The 23,911-nt window shown below is 36.8% G+C and overlaps 1 long non-coding RNA gene across 2 annotated transcripts; it reads left to right on the top strand.

Annotated features, from left to right (window-relative positions):
- The first annotated feature begins 6,620 nt into the window (after positions 1–6,620).
- LOC135296088 (uncharacterized) lies at positions 6,621–23,030 on the top strand. 2 transcript variants are annotated; one of them, XR_010358138.1, is made up of 4 exons: positions 6,621–6,802; positions 7,215–7,345; positions 12,164–13,098; positions 21,831–23,030. It is a non-coding gene; the product is annotated as an uncharacterized LOC135296088 (long non-coding RNA). The 2 variants fall into 2 exon arrangements; XR_010358137.1 differs by having other exon boundaries at positions 7,215–13,098.
- The last annotated feature ends 881 nt before the right edge of the window (positions 23,031–23,911 follow it).

Below are 23,911 nucleotides of genomic sequence, written 5' to 3'. Positions count from 1 at the left end.
AGCAAGGTGGGGGTCGGTCTCTTCTGCTGTGCCTGCAGTGAGAGGACAAGAGGAAATGACCTTAAGCTGAGAGAGGGGAGATTCAGATTAGTTATTAGAAAAGAAATGTCACTATTAGAGTGATCAAGCACAGGAATAAATTGCCCAGGGATGTGGTAGAGTAACCATCCCTGGAGATGTTTAAGAGGTACTTGGATCTGGCACTGGGTGATGTGTTTTTTGTGCTCTAGGGGTTAAAATGGCAATACTGGGTTGACGAACTTGATGATCTTAAAGGTCACTTCGAAATTTGACATTCCTATGATTCTAACATACAAAAATAATGGTAATTTCAACAATTGTTTTGGTGAGAAAAAAAACTCAATTAGTAATATGAGTCAAGGAAAGTGGGTTCATGCACTTTTTCATGCAAAGAACAATTATCCTGCAGCTACCTAAAACAGAAACAGAGGAAATTATCTGGGTAAAAAAAAAAATTCTATGGGAAATACTTTTTATCCTGATGGTATTGCTGTGAACATTTCCCATCTTCCCCTCTGTACATAGAAGGGATATGTACTTGTTAGGAAGGTAGAATTTAGGTTAGGAAGTTTGTGGCCTTTAAGGCATGGAGCTCATGAAGACTAGACTCCCATATCCCATCTCATCATATAAGGACATTTCAGGAGCTTATACATTTAATTGGTAATGGTAAAACACATGGCAAATACTATTTCAGGTAGGGTCATTCATCATAACTGGGAATATGGCCACATGGAATGTTGTCATCCTCTAAACAAGAATTAATTAATTAATTAAAGTGGACTTTTTTAATCCATCAGAATCTAAGAGCATTTATCTACTTTGTCTTGTTTTATTTCTGAAATTATATCTCAAATAATTTATGAAATTATTTCCTGTTTTCTTTATTTTTTAGTTGCTTCTTTCCCCATTTTCTCTGCACTGCATTAATAAAACTGCTGCTTGACCTTCTGTCTTGATGCTCAGACCTGTGGGAAATCAGCAAATTGCCTAGCATGACAGCAGACCATCCACTAACATAGAGGAAACCCTAGGTGAAATAAATTCAGCTTCTGATACCTGACCTGGCTCACATCCATCAAAAATGATGTGCAGAGTGTGGTCTTGCAGACAGATGAATCCAAGGTGGTGGAATCACTTTAGAAACAATTCTTCTGAGATAAATGACACCAAGGGCTGAATGAGAAACCATATGTTGTTAGGATTATGGAAGGCAGACATGGAACTGGGAGCTACTTTTCCAGTCTGTAAGACTTATACCGCTAGCAGATGGGAGATGAGAAATATGAAGTGGAAGTTGCTAGACCATCTTTCTCAGACTGATATCATGTTAGGTGTGGATGGATGTGTCCAGGACTCACAGTCAAAGTCCTGCATCCACACAAGGAAAAGTGCACAGTGATTTTCACACTGAGATGGCTTCAGATAAAAGGCTACAAGGATTATCTGGATCACAGAAAACTTGTCTTTATTGTGAGAAATTGAGGAAGACCAGTGTATTTTATCCTCTTGTGTTTTAAAAATAATTTACTTTAAGGGTCCACAAATCTCTCTTCTTTCTATTCAAGTATTCTGCACTGGAAATCAAAAATGTTTGTGTCTAAGAAAATTAAAGGCTTCTGATATAGGACATATTTTTAAAACAGGATTGTGATAGGGCCAAGTCTGACATCTGGCTATCTGACACTAGAACAAATTCAAACTGAAGTAACTTCAAGCTTGTCGACATTGGGAAAGCAATATTTTTCAATCAAGATTGACTCAGTAAATTTCTTAAGATTTTGTTCTAAGTTAAACACAATTAATTCAGACTCTGTAGGCAAAATCCTAGATGGTTAAAGACTGGTGGTAAAGTCAGTATTACAAATATATAATTGATAAATAATTAATCTGCTAATTTGAATTTATTAGCTGAAAGTAAAAAGTAGTAGAAGCAGTTAGCTGCAGCCTGCCCCTCCTTCAGGTATTATTAACAAAAGCAGTGTATAGATATATAGGAGGAAAAAATTAAGTCCTGCATTATCTCCAGAGTTAATGGTCAAACAGATCATATCATGGAAGGTGACAGCCTCACCAGTGTGAGTGACAGACTGTTGTTATTTACATACAGCTCATTTCTGCCTGGTGAAAAACCTGACATGGTGGTGAAGGTCTTCTACTGGCTCAGTTGCTAAGAGATAGGAGGATTTGCTTTGATGCAGATAATAAACAGCTGTTTACACAGTATGTTTGCACATGCTTTAATAGGATCACTAGGCTTATTTGGGTTTTTCCCTTACTGGTTGCACTGTGTTAACATCTGTCAAACAATAAACAGCATTACCTGAAATGTATTAATATTCATGAAGATGCTATTTTCATCATGGGAAGGACATGAAAGTAAATCTAATTAAAAAAAATATTTTAATATCTTTTCTCTTTTGAGGAAGTTTACCTATTCCTCACATGATTTCTTCCCCCATATGTGTTTATTACTGATTTTTTCCTTTAACTCAAAATCAGACTAAGGGTGAATAACTTGTAAATGGCTTCATGATTTCTTAAGCCTTGAGACCAGAGGTTATGATAGTTCTGCACACAAGACACACAATTTCATTAATTAGTTAATGGAATTGACATATTTATGTCTTTTCAGTGATCTAAAGCAAGTCTTCAGACCAGCCAATCTGGTATAAAAGGTCTTAAGTGAGAAAGAAAACACTGTATCTATAAGAAGTTGTTCCTGTGCTTAATCACACTTAAAATTCAAAAAATGTACATCTTAACTGTAGTATTAACTTAGCTTTGCTTTCAGACTCTGAACACATTTTAGTGCCTTGATCTGACAAGTTAGAGCACGTGGTATGTGGCAATAAATTTAGAGATACACCATCTTTGTGCAGCTTTCTGGCATTGCTTAGCAAGTTTTAGAATTATACTCTCCTCCAAAAATTTACTTGGAATTCTAGTGCAGCTATACATACCCCGTGAACAGTGGGTCACTGAATTTCTTTCTGGATGTCTTATCTTTGCTTCACCATCACCATTTCAGCAGTATGTTTCTCCTGGATAGTGTGGCTATCAGCCTCTGGCCAATATTTATTTGTTGTATGTCAAGTAGAAATGTGCACTTGATTGCAATTGCTTTTACCCATTTGGAGCTTTACACGAGCAGTTTAACAATACTCCTGCTTCAATGACTTAAATATAAAAGCCTGATTCTGTAATTCTCTGCTTCTAATGGATTTAAAAAAAAAAAAAAACCACAAAAAAATGCAATTGTGTTCTCTTAAAAACAGCTATCAGTAGTGATTTAATATTGTACACAGTAAAAATGTAAAATTATCTTAGTTTTCTATAACATTAATAGTTTCCAGGGCTGACAGACCTAAAGTAACTAAAACAACAGCTCTTTCCAGTTTTCATATGAAAGCTTCAGCTTTTTTTTCCCATAGCCTATTTACATTATTGTTTTTAGCAGAATATAATTGGTTTGCAGCATAAGCCTACTAAACTGTAATTCATGAATACTTACTACAGAGAAGTTGATGCTTTTAATTTTAATTCAAAAGAAAATTTGATGTCAATAAGAAGGATTTTTTATAATTGAAAAGAATGCACATATTCTATAAATGAATTTAAAAAAATTTCTCAGTCTTTTCCCAGTCCCATAATTTAGTTTTCTGATAAAGATCACTGGAATTTTCAAAGGACTATTGGAGATTATAATTAATACTGTTTTCCTGAGCACATCTCTTTACTGTATGCTTATTAGTCCTGAAATAAGCATTTCTGTTCTGTTTGCTCTTACTGAGTCCCAGACCTCCAGACTGCGATCCTTACCAGCTGGTTATTTCCAGCTAATAGACTTGACATCTCAGAAGTTTCCAGAAGTTAAATGTATCTTTTATTCCAATACACTTATCACAAATATATGAAGTTGGGTTTTGGTTTTGTTTTTTAGGGTTTTTTTTGGTTTTTTTTCAATATCCATGTTCAAGTGTGAAGAGTTCCATACATTGTGGTAGGTCATTTTACATATTACTATACAACATTTCATTAGCATGAGCATGGATTTATTATGCAGGAATAGAGATATTCTACACTTGAAAGTTAGTTTAAGTTAATCTTTGGAGTAGGGTAAGGTATCAATTGTAATTGTGATAACTATTTCTGTCCACATGCTGAACAGTGAGGTATGAGTGGGCTGGATATTTGACCACAGTATTTCCTTCAAAAGGTTTTATAATAACAGAATGATAGTATGTAAAGGTCTTATAAAAAATGGCTGCAACTTGAATCAGTATCAAGACTGTTATTGTCTGTTTTGATTTAAAAAAAACATGTTCTTGCTAAAAGAAAGTGACATGAATATCATGTTGCAAGATGGATGTGTTTGACAGTGCATTTAGCTAATGCCTGTGTCCTGTAACAAACACAGTGCACAGCTGGAATTATCTATATCTTATAGCTATTATTCTGAAATAAACCATAACTCAGCATGGAAATGATACACAAAGAAAAGCAAAGCAAGGACCTATAAGGATCTATTGCTTTTCTCTTTTCTTTTCTTTTCTTTTCTTTTCTTTTCTTTTCTTTTCTTTTCTTTTCTTTTCTTTTCTTTTCTTTTCTTTTCTTTTCTTTTCTTTTCTTTCTTTTCTTTTCTTTTCTTTTCTTTTCTTTTCTTTTCTTTTCTTTTCTTTTCTTTTCTTTTCTTTTCTTTTCTTTTCTTTTCTTTTCTTTTCTTTTCTTTTCTTTTCTTTTTCTTTTCTTTTTTCTTTTCTTTTCTTGCAAAAGAGGTAGCAAAGAGATGTGTTGCAGGACATGCTTAATATATCATGATACTGCAGCTTTACCCTACTTCTCATGGTGTGATTGAAGCTTGTGGACTTGAAAACCTCACATATCTAGGCTCAGTATAAAGGTCAGGCAATATGATAGGGACCTGTAGCAGACTTGCATCAAAAGTACTACTTTTAACAGTTTGATTGCCAGTGAGTTTTTCAGTTTCCTTTGTTAGCTGATCTCTGGAAGAATAGCTTAACATTTCACAGCTTTTGATTTTTACTTTCTCACTGCTGAGGATGTCTGGTAGCTTTAAAAAATATGTAATAGTTGCAAGAATCTTGAATAATCCACTGTCTCTAAACAGCAATGCAATCTGGGCTAATCAAGGAGATTTAAATGGCTTTCACAAAAAACTTCAGTGAGCACCATGTTGTGTTCAAAGCAGGGGTCTGATTCCAGCTTCAGCAGTTTGGCAGGAGGTCTCAGAAGTGCCTTGGAGCTTTGAGTTACCAGCCCTAGCAAGTCCATTGCCAATGGCAGAACAGAGCTCCTCTTCTCCTTGCTGGTGGGTCCTGCTGGCTGAGGGAGAACATCGTCTGCAAGGAGAGAGAGTGGCTGCTGAGGTCCTGCATTCTGCTGGGTATGGGGACTCCAGCACCCAAATGCAAAGTCAGAATGTGTCTCTGGATTTCCAGTGAGTTCAAAGTAACCTGGGATGCAGTACTGAAAACTTGGCCTGGTAGAGAGCAAAGGCACTGCTGGCTGCAGACATAGCCTGCATTTTTGGAGAACACCACCCATGGAGAGAGAGGCTTCATAGTGCACTGGGAATAACTGTATAAGAAACCTGATATGTTTTCCCTGAGTTTGTCTGGCTCCCTGCTTCAGGCTCTTGCCTCAGGGGTAATGCAATCTGTTTTATACAGCAGTAGCAGTTACCTAAATAAAAACCTTCTCAGGAATCACAGCAAATGTTCAAAAATTATAGCAAAAACTACCAGACTGTCTTGCAGAGAGGTGCTCCAACGTCTTGGTGTTAGACTTAGCTGCATGTGAAAATGTTGCAAGAAAAAAAAAAAAGAAAAAAAAATTGGCACTAATTTCTGAGTCTCAGTTGTAGTCAGGCTATGTGCCTGAAGCTGACACTTTCTTATGCCTAGTGTTTTGAGGTGTCTTCATTAAAGGTATATTTGGCTGTTGCATGCATGAAATGAGCTTTACTGGCTGTGTCTATGCAATATGCCCTGAGAAAAGACAAATCCAGAGAGAAAAATGTCTTTCCTAGTTTCTAGAAGCTAAAGAACAATAAACTGGCATAATCTTCTTGCTGATTTCAATGAAAAGGAAAGTTGAAAGCAGCCAGCAGAGCCTACCTGCTTCTCCTGTGACACCATCTAAAGTGTTTGAAGACTGCATCAATTTACTCTCTTTTACTAGGCAGGGACTTGGCAGAGGATGTACTGCTTTCCTTTTGTTACCTTGGTGCTGAAATGAATGTCACAAGCTGGCATCTATTCTATTTGGGATATAACATTGTAATAAGCAAGTGAATGATGCATCTCTAAAATTATGTACAAAGAACCTACTCTGGTTATATGTCTTTATTTGGTATTATGTGTCAACTTTAATTGTTTTGCTCTTGTCTTTGTCTAAATTGACTAAAATTGCTTTAACTGGGATTATATAATAACTTTCAAAATAATCACATTTTGTTACAGCATTTAGTGCAAAGTACTTTTCTGCACAGTGCAGCCTCTGTTTTTGTAAAAGCTATGTTCCCAGCCACCTGGCAGCTCATTCTCAGTTCATGCGCATTTGGTTAGAGCTGGCACAAAAAGCAGAGTTTTCCAAGGACACTCTATAGACTTGTCCAGTGGAAATTATAACCTCTATAAAATTTTTTGTGATCAAATTTTGTTTTCTCAGGCCTGTTTTGTCAGATCATGGTCTTGGGTAGAACTACTGGAGTCACTGATCTACTAGGGTGGCATTCCTAACTAGAATTACATTGAAGGTAAGCAAACAGTTTTTAAATAGCAGAGACTTTTCCTTCTGTTGATTCCATTGCACTGTCAGCATTAAGGACATTCAAATATTCTCACAGAGATAATCTGCCCACCTCCCAGCTTTTGTTTTTAAACTTTTAAATTTTTGATGTTGTTTTGGAATTTGCTGGTTTGCTGGGATTTTTTACCATTGCAGAATTTTTAATGACATTTAAGATTTATCTGAGGGGTATATCCAGAGACTTCAACCCTTGAGAGTGTGACAGAAAATTAGGAAAAGTGTTAAACCAGTAGAGAATATCAACCTCAAAAATAGCATATATCATGTAGTTAAAAATAATGAGTATTGTTTTAAAAAATAAAAAATACCTTATAGCCTCAGAATATGTCCTTGTCATATTTAGTAATATTTTTCTTCAGGCATTGCAGTAATTCTGTCAGGCTGCCAGAAGCATGGAACTGTTGCCCAGGAAGGTAACATGATTTGTACAGACCAGTCCGGGAGAACAGTGGCATCAGGAGAAACAGACTAGAGGCCATCAGAGCTGCAGGTAAATGTCTGAGCAATTCAGTGACAGATTTTCCACAGTCCTTCTGATCCTTACAGGAGCACTCAAGGAGCTAAGATCCTGTGCAGTGCAAACACATTAGTGGAGTCCTCACTGATCACCTAAACATATTGACAAATACCTACCATGTTCTGCCACAAGTATCTTTTTACAATACTCTGACTTAAAACAACTCCTTTGGATTAAAGCTTGGATTATTTGTACTATTTCATATGTTAAAAAATATAATTTGAGATGGGAATTGTGTGCATATGCAGTCGGATAATACAGATATGCAATCCGTCAGTCAGAAAGTTCTCAAGTTGTACAGATTGGTTCAGCTGCTGGGTCCAAGGCATTGTTTTGTTCATGCTGGTATTTTGAGATTCTTAAGTGAACAGAAATTGAGCTCACAGTAATGGTTTGCAGTCAAGTGGGGAATGTAAGTTTCTTTTTCCTCACTTGCAGGACAGTTTAAGTCATGAAAGAGGCTGCATTTACAAAGAGAGGTGCAAGAAAGTTGTTAGTACTCTATAAATCAGGCAAGAGAATCAAACCAAATTAATCAAATTAGGAAACTCCCATTTCTTTTGTTTCTCTGCTTATGCTACAGTATTATAGTAATCACAACAGAAGTAGTAATGACAATTTTATACAAGGGAAAATTAAAGTGAAAATCTGCACACATTTTTAAAAAGGGGCCTATTTGAAATTGTAAAATCAGCCTGAAGTTTGAAGATGAACCAGTTTTAGCTTTCATATTTTTCAGATTCTGTACTGCATTAGTTGTGTAACTCTGAACTTCATATAAAGTGTAAGTCCTCCTCACAGTTTAGTCAGACAAAACAATCCTTTTCCAGTCTAAGAACCATGGCTACTTCAGGCCCCCAAACAGTATTAACGAAAGCAAAACTAGGTGAATGTGATTTCATTACCTGAAGCTGTAACTGGACAATTAACCCCAATATGCAAATGGACCAAACTTATGAAATCATGAAAACTTGTGACCCATTGTTTATCTTGGGTACAGCCCCAGCCAGGCTCTTGTGCTGCCCAAGGTGCATCCTTTGAAGGCCTTTTTAATAAATACCTACTATATTCCTTTAACTCTGTCTAGCCTCTGTTATAGGCAATCTCTCTAGACATCACAAGTAACAGTAACATTTCCTGCAAACACCTTGCAGGGCACTTCTGCAATGCTGGGAATACTCTAAAAATGACATTATGTTATAGTGGTTTGCTTTGTGCTTCTGTATAATGAGCCTCAAATTAATAAATCCCCAAATTAATAAAAAATAATAATTCAGAGCAAATAAAAATTAGAATATCTTTTCAGTTGGGTGTTGGATTTTTTAAAACTTGAAATGATTAATTAATATATTGCACTGCTAAAAGTTCTCTCAATGACTGCATATGAACACTTAATTTTTGTGATTTTTTTATACCCAGTACTTAGATATTATTTTAAAAACTATCTCCATCTCAGTTTTTCTACTTGGTTGCATAAATATAAATCAGAAGTAATGCAGCTGAAATTAACAAAACTCCAATTCTGTAAAACCAGCCTAAAAGAAGAATTAACTTTTGGAACCTCTTTCTCTTTCATTTCATGATAGAGTAAAACCACTGCAAAACTATTGGATTAACTTGAAATCTATGTAATTTACATGAATATGAATAGAGAGTAGAAAATTTTTATTTTCAATAGCTGTGATAACTGTAGCCTTATAAAATATATGCTCTCCATAACTCCTGTCCATACAGAACTGGAGTACATAAATTGCAGATTACAGTTCCAGTAGGACTGAATCTCTGTTGCATAGGTTACTACTACAGACCCAAGGCTATGATGTGCAGTCAGATTCTTCAGTTTAAGGACTGACATGTACATGCTACATGCTTAAGTTCTTAGGCAGTTGTTTTAAAACTAGTCAACATGATCAGTGGATTCTAACGAATTATTCAACTTACCAGCCATCAGATATCTATTTCAAAATGAGAAAAACTGATTTTCTAGTCTGTGTTAGATCTGCACTGGGAAATTTAGGGGTGTGTGTGCCAATATAACAGGATGGTTTACTAACATCAAAGTGAAATGTTTCAGAGATGTGAGGCAGCACTGCCTCCTCCTGTTCCAGCCAGCACCAGCCTGGATGAAAAGGCCATTTGAAAAAGTAGATAGATCTTGGAGCTCATGTACATTCTTTTCCTCCTCTTACACACATTACTAATTTTTTATCACCTTGCCCTCACCTTGTTCAGCTGCCTTAAAAACAATGAAGTGGAGAATTCAGAGAGAAGGCACAGAAAGGGAGAAAGAGGCTTTCAAGAAACTTCTCAGAAATCAAGTAAATCAAATTGTCCCTTACATTCTTTAGTCTCTTATATGAATGAGAGAAACTGTCCCCATACCAGGAATGCTGAGAAATTATTCTTTTTCATGTAATAACAAATGTTGATGAAAGGGAATTGGAGCAACCCTGGATACATCACTACAAATCACTTTGGAATAAAGAGTCTTAGGGATATTTTTTTTCATAATACTAATAATGTATAGTGATATTAATAAAATCAAAAATCTCTGCTTGAGATTCCAAAAAATATATGGAATTAAAATATTTTTATAGGTTATAAATTAAATTTTAATGCATAAGAAATGTAGAAATTATAGTATGAGGACTCAAAAAACCTGAGTGTATTGATCCAAACTGCCTATCCACAAACCTTCAGATTGAAATGGTTAATTATTTGTCAATTTATTTTTAATATGATTAGTTATTCTTGGTTGGGCTTCCTCATCCATTATTTCCTGAGCCAGTACTGAATATTTTTATATTTTATATTTATATTACTGAATATTTAAGAAATATCTGTATATGAAGTGACAGTGCTATCTCCTTTTTTATTTTTTTTCCACAATTCTAAGGAAAAGAGCTTTTATTTATGATTTACTTATGTAGGTATTTGTTCACTATTTCAGGCTTTATATCTAATTCCACTTTCCATAACATTTTCTGTGAATGTTATCAACGAGTTTTCAGTGCTTTTCTTTCAAATTATTTGCTATTTATCTATTTCATAAGAAGTTTCTTAAGACTGTGATCTAAAGTCACACTACCAATAGAAAAAAAAATTACCTTTTTTACTTGTTTATAAAAATTCTGCATTACTAAATCTAAGTGTTTAGGTTTATTCTTGTCTGAATGGCTGTTAACTAACTTAATCTTTTAGATTCATCTGCTTTTCTTCAAGATATAATTTAGCAAGCAGAACAACACTCTGTTCTCCACTCAGACTGACGAGTTCACTAAGGAAACTGTACAACAGCCAGTGTAATTGCTTTCTCTAACATTTCAAAGGATGAGAGAACATACTGGAAACTTTAGGTCATGTCTTATCCTGCTATCAGCAGCATGCAGACCCCATGCACAGAACAGCCTTATTGGCCATGGCTATTTGGCGAAGCCTAATCTCATTCTATGATTTTAGAGATCTACTTATTTGATGCCTCTCTTTTCCCTGATTGTGGTGATGGATGCCATACTGCACTCAAGAATGATGAATTTGTTTCAGGTCTCTGAAGAATCAATGGTTATGTCTTTTATCTAAAGCTGATTCCACCTGCCAGGGCTTTCTACATAAATGTTCTGTATCACCTTGCTGACACTAAGATTCAATTTATCAGGAAAGGCCTTTTGTAGTCTGAACATCTGTAAAGCCAATGGATATTTTCCATGGCTCTGACAATGTTTGTATTTCACATTTAGAGAATATCCTTCACAAGGATCATTTCATCAGGCACTTTTAAAAGAATTGCACATGATCACCACAGAAGCTCCATTCAGTCCACCTTGTTTGGGTTTAATCTTAACTGTGTCAACAATTCAGTTCTAACTGATCCAAGACTATATCATGGTTTGTGTCTCCTGATGTGAAAGGATATGAAAAATCTCATCCATGTCTCTCTATGTCAGATTTAAGATACAAATTTCAGAGGAGGTGAAAATTTGTCCAAATATTGTACAGAAGTTTCCCCCTGTTTTCAACACTGGCACAATCCCAGAGTCTCTTTTTTTTGCCTTCAGATTAGCTTCATTTTATAAATAAAGTTGTTCTGTATATAAAAGAAACTGATTTGCTGCACCAATACAATGTGGGTTTAATCAGTTTTTAACTGATTTGCTGCACCAATATAATATGGTTTATTAGGCTACAAAATCATAGACAAAATAATGGCTATGTTGTTCAGATTGGAGATTAAAGTTCTCTTTCCTTTCTTATGATAAACCCAATGACATGGATATTTTGTGAATGTATTTGCCCTCAGCAATTTCCTATTTTAAACTCATAAATACAGTATACTGTATAAGAAAAACAAAACAAAAATAAAAACCACCAACTTGTCCCTGTGCCATATAGTACATATATAATACACAGGGTTCTGTGGAGGTCACCTGAAGTACATGACCCATTTTGAATTCCTTTAGTTTGCATGATTTTGTCAGGCTTAAGCTGATGATTCTGACAATATTTCTCAGCTTCCTGAGCTGAACATTTAAAACTGGCTTCCTACTGCTTTTCATACTGATGCTAGCTTTCAACTTGATGAAGTGAAGTCATAATTAAACAAAAAACATCCCATAGATAATTATAAAATATCACTCAGCCTATCATTTGAGCTGCCTGCAGGCATTTTAGATGCTTGTTTTTATTTGTGTTATGTGGCTTTTCTATAATACTAATGGCTTTATTTTTCCTGTACATCTTTCTCTAATTCCTCTCAGATGATGTCAGTTTATGATACTAGTTTAATTCTCTCAGATGTCTTTCCAGGACTCAGTGACCTCACTCTGCAGGACCGGACATTTGGAATGTACAAGTGTGCAGTAAAATTCCTGCCTCTTGGTATCAGCTCTCCCGAGGTGCTTTCTGCAAGTCCAAATCTGTGAGAGAAGAAAGTGCAGTGATGCCAGAAAGCTAGTCTGAAGTGCCTGATGATTCTCAGAAGCTATTTTTCTTGTGGGGTCATTCAATTATGTCTGAAATCAGTTCAGTGAATCATTTTGGTTTGCAAGTATAAAAATAGAAAATATTTTGAAATTGAGGGTTGTACTCAAACTGTAATTTGAAGAATGGTTCCAACTGTGGATCTGGGGGCTGTTCCATTTTAACGTAAATGCTGAGACTGCAGACTTATGTCAAGACCTCCCCGCTGAAAACTTCAAAGACATTCCTTCCAGGCAGAGAGTTTATTCTAGAAGAGTGGAAGTTCCTCCGTGAGGTTCAAAGGGTCATTGCTAGAAAACTCATTATCTGTAGGGACTAGTGACTTGGGTAAAAATCTGAAAAATACTATTAATATTGTCCATGCTCATAAGGTTACAGGATGTGGGCATTGGTCAAGAAATTGAATAAGGGGTAGAAAATTTCTGGGGGGAGGAAGAGGGAGTGGGATGAGATGTGTGAATGTGTTTACAGTATAGAGAAAGAGATTTTTCAAGTATGGCAAATTTTTTTTATTCAAAGCATCTAAACTTGATCTCAAAGCCAAACCAAGACTAGTGTCAAATTTTTTTTAAAGAGCTATCAAGGAATGAGGGAAAACTTCTTGTTGTTGGGAACAAATCCAGAAGTGGTGGAAAGTCATCCAAGTATATAGTCACTAAATTTTCTTTCTCCTGTACTTTCTCCTGTACAGAGACAGATATCAGGAGGTAAGATGCCTGGTGTGACAAGACTGGAAGAATGAAGTTGAGGTAAAAGCTTTCTATATATACAGACTGCTCAGTACCAACAATACTACTTCATTTTCAGAAAATCATAATTTTCTTTTCAGTAGCACTGCCTGCTTCAATATCTACAGTCAATTGCTTGCTCCTTGCATTCAATGTGCTCCTCTACTCAGAAGCACTTATGTCAAAAGATTCATTAAAGTTATAGCATGGTTAACTGTATGTCATGGGTACCACATAGAGCTCCAGAACACAGAACAGTGAGAGCATAACTTTCTTCTGCAAAAAAGAAAACTTTCTCAATGGTTGATGCCATCTGACAGCAAGGCACAAAATGACTCCCACTGACCCAGCAATCTGATGTTTTTCTCGTGCATATTATATCCTTAAAACATATCAGAAAATGAATGAGCATATAAAAGCAAAAAACCAACCAACCAAACAAAAAAATTCTCAAAAGCATATCCCACCCTGTTTCTCACAGACAAGGATAAGAAAGCAAACATTTGGCAGGCATCAATCACAGTGCCTGTCCCTGAGGTCACTTAGTAGAAGTGAAATCTGTGAGAACCTCTGGAGTTCAGGACCTATGTATACTGAATGCCCAGGCCATATCTGTTCTCACAGAGCTACCTATCCATGCTAAATCTAGGGCACAGGTTATAATGACAGGCAGTCAGAATATTTAATTGGTTTGTATGTTCCCTAGAGAAGAACAAGTTATATCTACATTAGTCAGTTAAGCATTTCCAGGTACTCTTATCAGTACTACAGTATTTCTGGAATGACTGCTGACACAGTTTTGGCCTGAGTCTTTCTAGGCAATCTTCCCAGAATTTTGTTTGCAAAATTTGAAAATTAACATAGGCAAGGAAACGTTCCCAAATATCAGACCATATATCCTGGAGAGTGAGCAGAGACAGTTTGGTTCCCTCTAGTCCTGGGAAGACAGAATATGTGCTGGCACTGTATTAGTTAACCAGCAGAATGAGGTGTGTTATCTAAGTATGCTGATCCCCTGACCCACTACTGAGTCAGAAGGAAAAATATTGGCCATTGCATTTCTCGCACCTCCCATGTGGATATGTGTATTTTTTGCACACTTGCTTTCTTTATGATCACAATATGGTTGAAATGCTGGTTTTTTCAAATGTTTTTCATTTTGTTTGAACATGTTACTATATTCAATAATTAACAAAAGATGAAGAATGATTATTAGCATATTTACATCTCAATCAGTAAAGATGTAACTAAAACTGTCTCTTCAATACCTTTGCTGTCAATGGAAAATGAAAGCTAAAAGGTCATATTTGAAACTAATGAATATTAGGGTTGTTTTTCTGGCTATTGTACCAGTAAAAAGTAACTGGAGTACCAGTAACTACATAGGGATATAACATGTGGTTCACAGATTTATGTTACACACATCATCATGACAGTATCATAATTTATTAAAAGAGAAATTAGATTGAAGATGTGAGTTCTGATTGAAATTAATTTTAAATATAATTATTATGATCCATGTGAGACCAAAAGGGCTTCTCACCATACACATTTTGAGTTGAGATGGAATCGCTTTTCTTCCACTTATGGGTTTTTACATTCACCCCATATGAATGTAATTACACTCATGGGGATCCCTCAACCTCTATATTTTGTTCCCTCAACTGCAGCCACAATTTTGATATTACATTAATAATATTTGTTCTATTGTTCTATTTGTTCTATATTTATAATGCCTTGTAATAGGCTCCAGAATGATTTTACAATCTAAAATGTACTCCTCCAAAGGATCCAACAGAAAAGTGGAACTATTTGCTACATGGAAAATAACTTCCATAGAGTCTAAAGCTTTTAAAGTTAATGCTATAATACTAAAATATTGGAGCATCTCACTTTATGACATGAAAAGCCTTTATCTATAGTATTCTAGCACTGCAATAATTTTTAGTTAAATGATAATGGCTGCTGGTTGTCATTGTTTCTTGACTGAATTGTTATAGAATGTTATCCAATTTTTATGACTTTTTAAACTAATATTTCTCATTTGTGTACTAAAGAGCAAAAAGAAGTATAAATTAAAATCAACAAGTTAAAATAACTGTGCTATAACTCCAACTGAAATACTTTGATTCTTAAAACTCAAAGAGTTTCCAAGAGACCTGAAAAATCACTTGGAAAATGTAAGTGGAGTGTCCTAAGTATAAGACATAAATATTGCCCACATATTTTTATTTTGAAGTTTGAAAGAGAAAATATTAAGGGTTGCACTGTATTGTCATAAACAAACTAAATCTTTTCATGTTCCCCTTCATTTGTATTTCATACACTAAACTTAATTCTCAGAATTCTTGAAATTTACTGTCAGCTGGATCTATACATAGAGGTGAAGTAAAATGTTATATGTGGCATCTCAAGATTATTCTTGCTATGTCCTCACAGATGACCATGCAGGTTTGTCATGTGTATAGTGTCATGGCATTGGCAGCCAGACCCCCATCCACGTGCTCTTTTACTGCCCCTCCTCCACAGGATGTTGAGGGTAGAAAGAAAGGTGAAAAAGCTCAAGGTTAGAGATAAATACAGAGAAATCACTTGCCAGTTACTACCACAGGAAAAATAGACTCAATGTGGGGGCAATTATGTTTATTGTCAAGTAAAAAAGATTTGTACAATGAGAAACAAAGATAAACTAAATCAACACCTTCATCCCATCATTTTCTTTTCCCCCATAAGGCTCAATCTCACTCCATTGCCAAGGTCTTTACCTCCCCTACCCCATGTGGTACAGGGGGATGGGGAAAGAGGGTTATACTAAGGCCATAACAGCTCTGATCTACAGCCCCTTCACTCACACTTTTTCCCTGCCTCTGTGTGGGTGCTTCCATAGGCTGCTGGGAATCATCTCCTCCACCATGGTCCCTCCATGGGCTGCAGGGAGATCTCTGCTCCAGCACATGGACCATCTTCTCCAGTTCCTTCTTCTCCCGTCTTAGTGTTCCCAAAGTTGCGTCTTTCATTTTTTTTCCCCTTGCTTCTCTTTGTCATCTGGTGATTTTGCCATTTCTTAAATATTTCCCCCAGTGCTACTCCCACCGTGTGCGTGGGTCTCAGCCACACCCCACAATGGGCAGTTGGATGCAGCTGGATCCAGCTGGAACCGGCTGTGTCCAGCTGGGGCAGTGTCATGGTTTGAACCCTGGCACAATGCCAGGGCCCCCATGAAGGGTATATTTTCAAAATGGTGGCTGTGAGATGTGACCCGGGAACAGAACAAAGCAGGCTCTCATTCGGGGATGGAGGGAAAAAAAACATAACACTTTATTTATTACAAATCTAGAAAGGAACACATACTAAACTAAGAATGAAAACCTTTCAGATACCTTCCTCCTCCCCCTCCCTTTTCTCCAGAGATCCACCACTCCTCAAATTATCAACCCTCAAATCCATCAGGGAGAGAGGAGTCCCCCCTTGCCTCATGGGCCTCCCCCGGAAGCACAATTGAAACCTCCTGTGCTTCCGCGTCATCCATGGCCCCACCCAAAGAACATCGGCCCTCGTGACTTCTCCCCCCATGTCCAGTGCTCTCACCACTGGACACGGGCCAGGACTGCCTTTAGGGCTCCCCGTTTAAAGATGCTCCACCCACTTCCAGAAGCAGCAGTCTCTCAACTCTTGGGACACCAGTCCCCCCCAAATTTCACCCCCTGGGGCCGAGGGGCCTCATGAACAGAGATCTTCCTCTCCGTGGAGACAGAGGGCATCCCACACCCCCTTCAGCCGTCTCTGTTCACGCCGCTGCTTTACTCTTGACTCCCGGGTGTTGCCTCCCCCTAAATACAGTCTCTGGGTCACAGGGAAAAAACACGGGTCTGTCCATGGCTATACAAGAAAGAGTTCAGCCCAAGGCCACTCCATCATCTCTTCCACTCAGGATTCTTCTCTCTTCCAGCTTTCCTCACGCTTGCCCATCTCTCATCTCTCTCTCACCTCATCCTGATTCAGGAGGATTCAGTATTTGTAAGGTTTCCATTAGTCTACAAAGGGGTTAAATTCACTTCTGCCTGCCCAAGGACTCCTACAGCTGCTGGGCACCTCTCTCGCCGCATCCCCCGCTTCTGGCCGGCTGAGTTGCCAGCACAATCTTTGTCCCTCTCTCCGGGGGGGCTGCCCAGACATTTCAAGTCTCTTCCACCCCTGCATGTTCTACTCCACCTCTGCACCTTTTGGGGCTCCCGGCCTCCTCCCTGTCATGGCCTCCCCCTCCCCCACCCAGACGCAGCTGGGCAGGGGAGAGGCCAGACCTTACTCACCAACGCCGGATTCCCAAAGAGGAAGTTCTCTGGGAATCTCCTGCTTTTAACCCCCGTGTGTTCTCAGAGGCGTATCCAAACCCTTAGTGGCCACCTTAAATGCCAATTTTGAATTTGGCCCCTGATTGGCCCGACTTAGACCTTTCCAAAAACACATTTCCGGGCCAAACCACGACAGGCAGCCTCAGCTTCCCTCATGGAGCCAATGCTGTTGCTGGGGCCTGGATGTCTGCAACCCATGAAAATGTCCTGTGCTTTTAAGTATTGAGGTTTAAATATTCATGAGGTTTTGTTTCTTAAAAATGTCGAGGTACAGTTGAATTTTCTTTTGCATTGTTATGAAAGAATTAAAAATATGTATTTGTTTTCTCTTTTTGCACTTGCTAACTCTCGTCCGTCTTCTTTCTTAGAAGTTCATAAAGCCTCAGAAAAAAAGAGACATTATTTTTTCCCTGATTCAGACTGAACATTCTGAGTGATCACAGGATCCAGAAATGAACGGATTATACTGCAAGATGGTGTAGTGTCTTAAAATCAGAAATGTGGTGCAGTCTATGATTCTGTGACATTTTAAAATAACTGTGTAAATACCAGCTGATCAACCATGATCTTTCTAAAACTTTCCACTCTGAGAACTCCTAAATGAGTTTGAAATCCACAGGCAGAACCAACACAAAACAGCTGAAAATTTTATTAAAAGGGTATGATTATGAAGGTATTTATAGGGCATCCTCTAGTTAAATCTCAAAGAACTAAAGAAGTAATTCTATGCAGATACATGGCTCAAAATTGCAATCACATGATACATTTCTATCTTTGATCACTAATTAAAGGGTTTTGTTTCTTTTCATTCAGCACTAGTTTCCTTCTCAATTTCCCGCAGTCATTCAGGTTAATCAATGATTTAATCATGTTATCCTTCCATCAGTTTAGTCTCAAATCCTTTTGTGGGATTTTTGCAGTTTAATAGAGCTAATTTTCAAGTTAGAAAGATCTGAAGAGATGGAGATTAAGATCTATCAAGAACCCACATAACTATCTAGTATTGATTTGCAGTCTTGAATGTAAAATCTCTGACTTTCATTTGAGATTTTTCTGTCTGTTTTCAGGACGCCTTCCCATTCTGTCTGAGAACCTTGTTTAGGGAGATCATTTTTCCCTTGCTTTATTTCTCATTTCCCATGACAATCTTCAGCATAGTAAGAGCAGGATCAGATATCTAATAACATTCAGAAATTACACTGAATGCTCAAAATTTCCAAATGTATCTGCTTTGTTAAAGGGCCCTGATAATCTCCTGTCCAAATGTAACAAGATGTAGGAATTTCAATTCACACTTATTTCTGCCACCCTTCCTTTAAACACTCTTCCTCAACAATAGATTATACAAGGAATAAGTTCTTACACTGATGCAATTATATGAAATAGAATGAAATAATTCTGAAATAATTTGTTTGAGGCTCAACATTTTGACAGTAAGAGGCATTATTGGATAAATGACAGCACAATCGTTACTTACCTTAGGAACAGACCTTGCATTTCCTAGTGTTGCAAAGCCACATGGGGTTTGACAGTCATCTTGATATTTCACTATATTTTTTTAATCTTTCTTATGTCATAATAGTGGAACAGGATTAATAGTTACATCCAATAAGAACAATGTATTTGTATCATAGATTTAAGCAGCAGAAATGATGTTTTCTTTAGTCTTTCACTGTTTTCTGATAATCCCTAATATTTATTTATATGTTTTTTTTAAATAGAACTATTTTCAACATGATTAGAATCTCTTTTTGAATGGGAATAGTAAGAATAGAGCTCATCACTCTATATGTATAGCAAAGCTTGTTTTACTCCTGTTATATTACTTTGCATTTATCACTATCCAGTCTTGCCTGTCAGATTATTGCCCAGTCACTCAATACTATAAGGTATTCCTGCAAATTCCACATATGACTTTTAGTTTTATCACCCTGAATAATATATAAATAAATTTAGTCACTTCAATATTTGGTCCTTTTCTACCTCAATATAATCAAAACCAAATCCAGCCATAGATGCCACTGGGGTCTACCTGGGACTTCTACTGACAAAACCTGCCATTGACTCCTACATTTTGCTTTATCCTTCAACAAGGAATTAATTCAATTAGACTTTTGAAAAGACCATTAATAAAATAATCTTTTAAGATGTCAGGGTTTGCTGTTGCTCATTGAATTATTTATTTCTTCCAAGAACTCTTAACAAACCTGCAACAAGTGATTCTCCATTACAGTATTCAAGCTATTTTTCTCATCATATCATAGTTACCTAACACCTACTAATTCTACTCATTCTTATCATTTCAACCACTTTATTTGGTATGGAAGTTTTTTGTTGATTTTTTGCTCCCTAGACATTGCTTTACAATTTGACATCACATTTATTACCCTCCAGTCCCCACATACTAATGCTGTTTTAAGTGTTAATGTGCTCTGAAGACCTTAGTGTTTTGATGGTTTCTTCAAGTTTTTGGGTGACTCTTTTTTTGCTATTCTTCTTTTTTTATTAAAAAAAAAATCTTTTGTTCCTTTTGCTGTTTTTCTGGCTAGTTTCCTTTAGAAAATTATTCCAGTCTGGGAATCCTTCCTTATATCAAGGAATTAATTTAGATTTTCTAGTATGAGCCTGTATTTTCATTTAATTTAGTTTCAAATTACCATATATCTTGGTATGTAACATATTTCTGTTAAGTACAGATCACAGACTGCTTATGTGTTAAACTGAACATTCAAAAGATAAAATAAATTGCATAGATGTATTCAAACATTTAGCAGAGCTGGTAAAAAGTAATAAATACTTATGACAGGAAATTTCCTTCAAACCTAAAATCTGAAATGAGAACTATAGAATACATGATTAAATAAAATAAATACTAGGCAAGTCTAACTTATATATGAATTTTAGTTTTGAAAAAAAAAGAAAAAAAAACCCAAACAAAAACTAAGCTTTTCAGGATGGTTCTTAAAGGATGGCGATTTCCTCTTTAAGCAAGCAATTACAAGCAATTCACCAACTTCAAGCAATTACACTGATTTTGAGATACCACTTAACAAAATATTTCCCACAGGTATTTTACAGAACTGTAGGTTTTTCAGGCTGTAGTGTCTGCATTTGAGTTTTCCTCTGACTCCCTTAGGCCAAAAGCTCATGAATCATTATTGTACCTGCATGCTGAGAAAGGCAAGGGGAGCTCATTCAGTTTATGTGGGCTGATTTATCCTCTCCTTCCTTATTCCCTTTCCATAAATAGGCCCCAAAGTATTGTTTACTCTAATTTCTTCTCAAATTCTCCCCTATAATCCTGCAGATTTGTTCTTGGTAGAGAAGGAAATTGAAAGGGACAAGAGGTTGACTCGTTGAGGTTTTTTTTACCAAAAAAAAAAAAAAATAGAGGGGGGTTGTGCATGAAAGACTGAGTAGGAGAGAAGAAAAGCAAAGCATAATACCAGGAAATTTGAACCATGTGAATAGTGACAGAGATAGCTAGTGTGTACAGGTGGTTTCTGTGCAAAACTGGAGTACTCCAGACACCACAAGAGGGCCAGGAAAAAAAATGAAAAGGGAGGTGGGGGAGGAGAAGGAAAGAGGGGTCACTTAAAAGTAATTAAGAAAAACCTCTTTCTGATTTCAGTGAAAAAACCTAATCCTTTACAGCATCCATTGTGGTGTCTTCTCCATTTCACTTTGTTTCATTTACTTTTAAAACTGTATTTTGTTTTTTGTTCCTTAATTCAAACACACGAAGAGAGTGATTGCTAAATACATTGTGAAAGTTTCAATTGACAATTAGAAGACAAATATGGACAGTTAGAATTAACATCTATTGGTTGTCAGTGTCTTTCTGTTAGGTTCTGTTGTGTATAACTTGATTTCCTGTTTTTACCCTCCTTAATATACATAAAAATTCCTCTTTTTGTCTTAAATATTTCTATATAAATATTCCATGTTTCATACAAATTATTATTCAAAGCCATAGTTTGTTTCTTCCCATGCAGTTAATGGACAAAGATTTAATCATTAACAGGTGCATACAGCTGTGCAATATTAATTCTCTTTCAATTCAGAGCAAGAAGACAAAATTCACTGACTTTTACAGATGCTAGTTTTGAAAGCATGACACTTGGAGTGACACTGTGGTCTTTTAAACTGGTCTCACAAATGCTTTACTCTGCATCATGGTGTCAGAACAAATTACCTTAGGTTTTCATACAAATTACACAGTTCAGTAAGCTGAGAGTACATCAATAGTCCAATTCTTGCATATCAATTAAAACCTATTAGCTGGATGCAAATATGTTTGAATTTTTTTTACTTTAAAGATGCATTAATGTAATAGATTTGTGCAGAATTAGTCACATATATAATATTAGAAAGCCTCACACTGTTTTTCTTTCTTTCTAGGTTTTGCTTTGATGATGCTGAAGAACACTTGAAAACAATTGATGTATGCAAATTTCTGCATCTTTTTCTGCATCTAATTAATTAAGCACATCTATTTCCCTTGGGAGCCAACTGTCAATGCTGATAAATAAATAATACACCTGATTTTTCATGCTGTCCAGTATCTCTCATTTCTATGTATTTTTATAATTATATATATAAACATGATTTTTCAAGCGCCAATTCCAGTTGCTAGGTTTTAAAAGTCCTATGAAGACAGGTAAAAACTAATGTTTTTGTAGGAAAGACATGTTCTTTTCTGTTTTCAAAAAAATATAACCTGTGCATACAGTGCTTCTCTTTTATGCTTCTGAAAGATTTTATTCCATATGCATATTTTTGTTCCATAGGAATTATTTTTAGAAAATAAAAGTGCCTTGAATGTTTTGTGTGCACTCTAGACATGTATTGTTTTTGCACAATCTGGTTCTTGGTAGCAGGTTGGAAGCTGCTGGAAGCTTCTACCATGTTCAGTAGAGCCAATCCTTGATGGCCCTGAAGATGGACATGTTGCCAGCCAAAAGTGGGTCAATGAGAGAGGCTGGTAATGTCTCTGTGATGATATATTGAAGATGAAAATCAAAACAAAGTTGCATGGTATTTCTTCTAGTCAGAGAAGAGGAGGAGGTGAGAACATGCAAGGGAAAACAACATGGAGACACCAAGGTCAGTGCAGAAGGAGGGGCAAGAGGTGCTCCAGGTGCTGAGATTCCTCTGCAGGATGTGTTGATAACTATGGTGAAGCAGCTGTGCCCTTGCAGCCCATGGGGATCCACAGGGAATGCAGAGATTCACCCTCAGGCTGTGGGGGAGGTACCCATGCCAGAAGAAGATGGATGCCTGGAGAAAGCTGTGATCCTGTGGGAGACCTGGTGGAGAGAGAGAATTTCTGCTTACAGGCTGGAGCAGCCTGTCCTTAGAGGACTGCACCCCACATAAGAGTGACCTATGCCACAGCAGTTTGGGTGGACTGTCTGCTCGTGGGAGGGAGTTCATGCTGCAGCAGGTGCAGTTTGGCTGCTGCTTGTGAGTGGACCATGCGGAAGAAGTTCAGAGGGAAATGTCTCACATGGGAGGGACCCCATGGTCTTACGGGGGAAGGATTCCTCTCCCTGAGCAGCAGAAGAAAATCTCATGATGAACTGACCAAAACCCCCATGCCCTGTCTCCTGGTGATGGCAGTGGCAAGGAGGGAGGGGCTGGGGAGGGAGTGGTGTTTTAAGGGCTTTTTTTACATCCCATTATCCTCCTCTGATTCTATTAGTAATAAATTCACTTTGCAACCTTATGTTGAGTCTGTTTTGCTCTTGAAATGTTTTCTCCTGGTCCTTATCTCAACTCATGAACCCTTCATCATTTTCTTTTCCTCCTCTACCCAGCTGTGGCAGGGGAGGGTGAATGAGCGACTCTTGTGGATGCCTGGTCAACACCAGGGCAGTGTCAAACAATGACAAGAGCATACCGGAATTTTGCCACACTTATTAGCTAAACATGGGACCTCACAAATTCAGAGAAACCCACTAATAAAGAAGATATTTTCTGCTTTAAAAGGAAATATGTACCATATACTTTTACAGTAATCTTTTCTGGTTTTAGTGCCTCTTGAATTTCTTTCTCATAAATGACCTCATGAAACCTATTTGAGAATATTAATGATGAAAGCTGTTTGAAACAGTGACACTCGTCATGTTCTCATCATCCTCCCATAAAAATGCTGTTGACACAGAAGTCTAAATAATTTCCTGTGCTAAATTTTCTGGAATATCCATTTTTCCAAAGGGTAAAGTCATATTCTAACCTTCTATTTTTAATGTTAAGAATAAAGGTCATGTTGAAGTCAGTATCCATAATAACATTTTAAACTTTACTTTAGAAACTGTAAATGAAATGGTTAGAAAGATTTGGTTTTGGTTTAAGATGGGGGTAAAAGAGAACAAGTACTTGGAATTTTCTGTTTAAACTATCCTAAGCACAATGTGTGATAGACACCAATGCCAAAAATGGCCTTTCTATTTCTGTGAATGCAGATAGAATGTACCTAA

The sequence above is a fragment of the Passer domesticus genome, chromosome 3, assembly GCF_036417665.1.
Source record: "Passer domesticus isolate bPasDom1 chromosome 3, bPasDom1.hap1, whole genome shotgun sequence".
NCBI lineage: Eukaryota > Metazoa > Chordata > Aves > Passeriformes > Passeridae > Passer > Passer domesticus.
Note: the sequence above shows the minus strand (reverse complement) of the source record. Positions and strands in the feature narration are given on the sequence as shown.